Genomic DNA, 7,869 nt, shown 5'->3' on the forward strand with positions numbered 1-7,869 from the left:
AAAGGAATGTATTACTACATTAAGGGAATTAATACCTGTAGCCAGAGTGTCAGTTAACTAGTAGGTGTATGCAAAAGCAGTTAAGTCTGCCATTTGCTATTCAGTCTCTAAAATACAACTGCTATGTAGCTGAGTCTGTTCATAGGTTCATAGGTTCATAAGTAGGTACTAGGCTATTGGTCCAAGGGCCTAAGTAAGCATAGCCAACAAAGTTCCCTGGCTTACGCCACCCAAGAAAGTTAATTTCCTGTGCCCCTGTCGAGTAGAGCCACAGAAGTGATCCCCGGGATGTATTTCCTATTTCCTGTCCACTCATCAAGATTTTTTCTTGAAGAGTGCTAATGTGGAACTTTGCTTGACATAGATGGGTAGCTTGTTCCAGAGTATAGGAAGTCTCTGGGACAGGAATCTATCACTCCAGCATGTTCTGTTTATTGTGGTGACAAGCTTTAGGTCCCCAGAGTGTGTAGCTAGGAAGGATTGGAATTTCTTTAGGTGTAGCATGTCCAACAGCTCTGGGTTTAACATAGCTTTATCTGTTAGGCAGAGGTCTCCTCGGAGAAGGCGATATGCTACAGAGTAAAGCTGGAGTTTTTTGAGATGGTCAGTGTAGGGCATCTGTTTAAGGCCAGTAATCCTCTTTGTGAGGTACTTCTGTGGTCTTTCCAGCTGCTGCAGATGTCTTGTGAGGTACATTCCAAAAGGAGCGTTGTACTCTATAATGGGTCTAATGAGTGCCGAACAGAGGGGAACAATGACCTCTTTTTTCCTGTTAATGCATTGATCCATTCATTTTTGGGGTTTGATGGTATTGGGTTTGAAAACAGGTGTATGTAACAGCTTCAGGTGTATGTAACAGCTTCAAATACTTTTACGTATAAATCCAAATTCTGAAGCGTGATAGTTGGTATGGAGTCTCTAAAATATGGCTGGATGGTACTGCTTTCCAATACAATTGTATATAGTACTTATAAGTGTTTTTGTCGTAGCTGCGCATTAGTGCACAATAAGCACCATCATGCAATTATGCTTTAAAGAAAAGAAATGGGAAAGATAGGAAAGTGGTAAAATGGGGAACAAGCAGGGCTAAGAACAATGTGAAAGGAGGGCAGGAATGTGCAGGAGGAATGCAGGACATAACCATAGCTATCCATTTCTTCAACAGTAAAAAATGGTCAGATGTGCACAATATTAACTGAATTTACAGTGCCAACCCCAGAGAGAGGGGTGACCACAACACAATCATGGTGTGCAGCCAATGGGTAGAATCAACTGTGTCAAGATGACAGTTCACTAGAAAATGTTAGTACGCATAAGATGTCTATGTAGTTCTGGATCCCAACTGCCACTCCAATGCACATTCAGAAAGCAAGATGGGTACCTTATCCATGTTTGCCACACAAACAGCTTTGCAGCAAATAAATGAAGTAATTCCTCACACAACTAAGTGCAACTGAATGTACACTGATATCAAGGCATAACCTGTTATTTGTAAATGTATTATATTTAACATATTTGCATGTAGTGCACTTAGTGATTACAAAACCTGTTTTGATTTTTCCTTGCAAATATACAGCACTGACTTACCTTTATGTGTTTCCTGGTCATCCATTAGTTATTTAACAAGTACTCAGAGGCATGCAATGTGTAAGTTAGTCTATATCATGTACCTTAAAATGTGTGAGGATATTAACTGGTAATACTATGATATGCAGTTGCCATCAAATGAAGGGCAGGTTGGATGGCATAAACAAGCATAGACTGATCTTTTGGGGGTGAGCAAAGGTGGGTGTCTGTTATGGCACATGCAAGTATACACTGCTCTTCTGAGAGGATGGACCCAGGCTGTGCTACTGTTATGGCACAAACAAGGATATGTTGCTCTTGTTACTCTCCTTGTTTTGCATGGGTCTATATTATAACATAGAAATCTACAAAGATCGAATGTTGTAATATAGAACCCTAAACACCGAAATCCGCAAATATCTACAAAGATCGAATGTTGTAATATCGAACCCTAAACATCGAAATCTGCAAACATCGAACAGTCAGAATAGCGATTTTTTTCCCCAGGGAAAAAAAATCGCTATTCCGAGAAACATACACACAACACAAACACACACAAAAAATAGCAATCCACACACATACACTTAAAATCCTACACCTAAACCTAAACTAAACTTTACATACACTACTAGCTATCCACTTACCTTAACCCAACCCTAACCCTAAGGTCCACCACTATCACACACTCACCTCACCCGCGCCCTAACCCTAACTCACCTAACCCGCCCCTAACCCTAACCTACATATAACTGCACACTTACCTGACCCGCGCCATAACCCTAACTCACCTAACCCGCCCCCTAACCCTAACCTACACACAATCACACACTTACCTGAACCCGACCCATAATGTTCCAACATATCAAATGCTGAAAACAGCAAAGCCACAGCAATGGCCCACTGAATTCTTTCCCTTGGAAAGAATTCGGTGTCCTCCACCTTCGCTATTTTCAGCATTCTACAAAACTGGTTCGATATTATAACATTCAAACTTTATAAAATTCAATGTTATAATATAGACCCATTTTGCATCCTGCCTGTTTGATCTTGTGAGGGTTGTGAAGTCAGAAACAGCAATGTGTCTCATTACTTTCTAAATTCTGTATGTTATGATTTCCCATTATAAGCACATGGTGCTAATCTGAGGGCATTCAGTGATAATCAGTACTTTGGAGAGGTATGAATGTCTGAATCTTTGATGCCTGAGGCCTACTACTTGCTAATGGGCACATACAAGTCAAATAACTCTGTTGTCACATGTTAACATTAATTTATGTACAAATCTCTCACCTTTTACTTGCTTACTGTACCAAGTGATGAAATACAAGGACATGCCATAATATTATTATATAATACAGTACATGTTCAGGGCTTAACTTGTAAATGCAACAGCTGGCACAGTGCTAGTTCAGGGCTGACTGTAATGCAAGCAGTACACAGCAAATACATGGAGAGGTAAAGTATCTGGCTCTGGATTGAGGCTGACAGAGGTTGCAGAGTTCCTGCATTGTGTCCCTGTCCACCCTATAGCACTCTATGTCATCTATGTTGTGATAAGTTAAGTGTGGCCTAAACACTCTTCTTTCTCTCAACCTAAGCCTAGTGGGAGCAGCAGCATTGTCTGTAGCCTGTAGCACATACAAATGGAGTTAGGCAGTAGTATTTGCTAACATTCTGTCAGTGTAGACTTTTTGTTTCTGTACTCCACTACTTTTGAAATCCACAGGAAAAACCAACATAGAGTATACATGGTTGCTTTATAACTTGTTGAATAGCTGCATCAGATTGGTTGATTAGCATGCACTTCAGCTGCGTATGCTGTAATTAGCATCTCTGAAGCACAGGCTAGGATAGATGCAATCCATTAATAATCTTCTGTGGTACAGGATATGTACAAGGGTAGTGTGATAGCGGTGAGGTCTGCGGTGGGAATGATGGATGTGTTTAAGGTGCAGGTGGGATTACATCAAGGATCAGCTCTGATCCCTTTCTTATTTGCAATGGTGATGGACAGGTTGACAGATGAGATCAGACAGGAGTCCCCGTGGAGTATGATGTTTGCAGATGACATTGTGATCTGTAGTGAGAGTATGAAACAGGTGGAGGAGACCCTGGAGAGGTGGAGATATGCTCTAGAGAGAAGAGGAATGAAGGTCAGCAGGACTAAGACAGAATATATGTGTGTGAATGAGAGGCAGGACAGAGGAATGGTGAGGATTCAGGGAGTAGAGGTGGTGAAGGTGGATGAGTTTAAATACTTGGGATCAACAGTTCAGCATAATGGTGAGTGTGGAAAAGAGATGAAGAAGAGAGTACAGGCAGGATGGAGTGGGTGGAGAAGAGTGTCAGGAGTGATTTGTGACAGACGAGTACCAGTAAGAGTGAAAAGGAAGGTCTACAAGATGGTAGTGAGACCAGCTATGTTATATGGGTTGGAGACAGTGGCACTGACAAAAAGGCAGGAGTCAGAGCTTGACGTGGCAGAGTTGAAGATGTTAAGATTTGCACTGGGTATGACGAGGATGGACAGGATTAGGAATAAGTACATTAGAGGGTCAGCCCAAGTTGGAAGGTTTGGAGGCAAAGCCAGAGAGGCAAGATTACATTAGTTTGGACATGTGCTGAGGAAGGATGCAGAGTATATTGGGAAAAAGATGCTAAGGATGAAGCTGCCAGGTAACAGGAAAAGAGGAAGGCCTAAGATAAGGTTTATGGATGTGGTGAGAGAGGACATGCAGGTGGCTGGTGTGACAGAGCAAGATGCAGAGGACAGGAAGAAATGGAAACAGTAGATCTGCTGTGGCAACCCCTAATGGGAATAGCCGAAAGAAGAAGTTATAAAAAGGCAAATGTGTAGCCAAATTGATGGTGAGGACACTTGCTACAAGTTTGCAGAACTTTACAAAAGCAAATTTGTTCCAAAGATATCTTTACAAAGGAGTATGGAACTCCAGGAGGTAAGCTCTCCTTTTATTACATATACAATGCATATGTTAGAATATACTAATGGATAATGTGAAGCAAAGGCTTATACACTTGTATCTGTATGCATTAGTTAAAAGTGTACCGATTACTGATATCATGGTTATGTTTGTCAAGCCATTTCAGATTTACACATGATTAACAATACATGAAAATAGAAATCTGTGTGATACATAGGTATAAATGTTTTAGGAACAGTCCTTTGAAATCACTTTTAGGATTTCAAAGATCTTTTATTAGCAAAATGGTTCATGTGCCTGTTCTTTTGTGGGTGGGGGGAGCAAAGAAAAATTATTCTTATGTTACAGACTAGAATGGACTGTTCTTTTGGGGGGAGGCACAGTTGAGTTTCTGCTATGGCACATAGGTTCATAGGTAGGTACTAGGCTATTTGCTCGAAGGTATTTATAAGCCTAGCCAGAATGTGTTGGCTTTTGTTGCCCCCTAGATTAGTTCCCTGTGCATTTGTCCAGCAGAGCCATTGAAGTGATTCCCAGGGTAAACTTTCTGTTTCCCATCCACTCATCAAGGTTTCTCTTGAAGAGGTTTAGCGAGGAGCTCTGCCCAATGTAGACTGGAATCTTGTTGTGTTGTTGTTTAGATCCATAGAGTGTGTGGCTTGAGGGGATATGGTTTTCTTTAGGTGGAACATGTCCATCAATTCTGGGTTGGACATGGCCTTGTATGTCAGGCAGAGATCACCTCTGAGTAGGCGGTATACAACTGAGTACAGCTGGAGTTTCTTCAGTTGAGCTGCTTAGGACATCTGTTTGAGGCCAGTGATCCTCTTGGTGAGGTACTTCTGTGGTCTTTCCAGCTGTTGTAGGTGTCTTGTAAGGTACATCCCAAATGGGGCATTGTAGTCTATGATGGGTCTGATGAGTGATGCATAGAGGGGCACAATGACCTCTCTTGATCTGGATGCAAACCCTTTTGCAATTAGGTGAGCCGCATAGAAGGATTTTCTAACCACTTTGGCAATGTGATTATCAAAGGTGAGGTTACTATCTACTTGGGTCCCCAGATCCCTTATTACATCTTCCATATTTAGGGGGCAACCACCTATGTGGTAGTTTGTGGGTACTTTATTTTTTCCAAAGGGGATGACTATGCACTTTTTGGAATTAAGCTTGAGGCCATGGTTTTGACACCAGGTATCTGTCTCACTGAGACCCTTTTGGAGGATGTCTGTGTCAGCCAGAGAGTCAATTATAGCCCCTGGTTTGCAGTCGTCTGAGAACTTGGTCAGCCATAGTCCTCCTGTGCTTGCCTGTACCTCTGAGAAGTATATGCCGAACAGGAGGGGTCCTAGGACTGAGACCTGGGGAACGCCACTTATAACCGGTTTAGAGTCAGACCTGGCTCCCGCAACTCTTACCATGTGGGTTCTGTCCATGAGCCAGTTGGCAACCCATCTTGTGATGTAGGGATTTATGTTCAGGCTGGTGAGCTTGTCTATAATACCTGAATGGGGAATGGTGTTGAAGGCCTTTGATAGGTCTAGGTAGGCTGTGTGGACCACCTTTCCCTCATCTATAGCATTGGTAACTGTCTCAAAGAAGTCCACCAGGTTTAGGAGGCATGTTCTGCTCTTAACAAAGCTGAAATGGGTAGGATCCAGTGTTTGGAGGGTCCCAATGTTTCTGTTAATGAGATCCATGATGATGTGCTCCGTAGCCTTGCAGACCAAGCTAGTTAGGCTTATAGGGTGATAATTCCCCTGGGTCTGTTGTGGCTCCACCTTGGTGCAGCGGAATAACCATTGCTGTGCACCACTCTATGGGCACGTAGCCTGTGGAGAGGCTGATTTTGAACAGTGTGTTTAGGTGAGGGGTTAGTTTATCTTTGAGCTCATGTAGGACGCAGCCTGGGACACTGTCCAGTCCCATTGATGCTGTGTTTTTGGCATTGGAAAGGGCTGTTTTAACCTGAGTGTCTGTGATTTCAGGGGCACTACATTCTTCTGATATAGTTATGGGCCCTTTTGGGGGTGAGAGGGGGGTGAAGTTTGCACTGAACCTGTCTGTCAGGATGTTGGCTATATCGGTCGGTTCAATGTATTTTGTGCCATTCTGCACTAGCTCCGAGCAGATTTGAGAATCGCCACTTAGATTCTTGACATAGCTAAAAAATGCCTTGTGGTTATCTTTGGAGTCCTTGGCAATTTTTCTTTCGTAGCTAGCCTTGGATGATTTTATATGTATATGTTGCTCTTGCTACTCTCCTTGTTTTGCATGTTGGTATTTCACATCTGTAGACTGTTTTATGTTTTTCCATTAGGTACAACTCTGGAAACAGTTACTCTGTAGTTATGTGATACTTATGTTTATCATTCTGCTGTCTTTTAGGACACAAAATGTCAGTGAGGTAGAGACCCTCCCCCTTGAGTGAAGCGGAGAACAATATAATTATGCTGAGAAGGGGTTGGCCCACTATGCAAGAGTATGGGAGCAGATAGTTGCCAACATTAATTATATGGGTGGCCACAGCTGGACATATGAACAGGTGCACCACAGGGCCACTGATATGATTACCTCTGCATGAAGGCAAGCAACTGCTGTTGCCCTAGATCAAAAGGTAACTGAGGGAAGGTCTGCCATAGAGTCACCTCTCACCCCCAATGATAATATCCTCCAACATGACAGCTCACAGCAGAGTGGACCACAGCACGTACATGACATGGGTACCACTCCTTCTGAGTCCCAGGAGGAGCTTCCAGGTAGTCTTTGTTATATGATCAGTTGTATAGTAAAATAATTGAAATAAAGTCAATTCAGTGTCATGTGTCTTTTTTTTTTTGGGGGGGGGGCTGAAGATTGATACAATGATAAACCCAGTGGCATATGCCTCTTGCAGATTGTAAGCCAAATAAATTTATGACAGTAATGCAGATCAATTTAAATAAATATCATAATGTGCCATTTTAGGCCTATTGTGTGTATTGGTGTACTGTCTGTAATAGTGATAGCACTGTTAGTTGTTTAGCATATACTGCACCACAGTAGTGCAGCAATTAATGTATGCCCGTGTTTCTTCCATTTTATCACAGGTGATCATGACAGTGGGACTGTGGGCCCTGTGCCACCTAATGTCAGTGTCTCATCAGACACTGATGATGATGGTGGTGAAACTGAGGCACAGTTGGGGGATTCAGAGGTTGAATCTAACGCTGAGGTTGACATCCAGTCACTCCTTCATTTTCCTCAGACACAGCCTACCCAGTCCACTGAGCCCACAGATATTGAACAGGTGTAGGGCAAGGACATTGATCTGAGAAGTGTGGTTACTGCAGCTTCACTGCCTGTTGTGTCTGGCAGTAGC

The sequence above is a fragment of the Protopterus annectens genome, chromosome 8.part0, assembly GCF_019279795.1.
Source record: "Protopterus annectens isolate FY-2018-M chromosome 8.part0, PAN1.0, whole genome shotgun sequence".
Taxonomy (NCBI): domain Eukaryota; kingdom Metazoa; phylum Chordata; order Ceratodontiformes; family Protopteridae; genus Protopterus; species Protopterus annectens.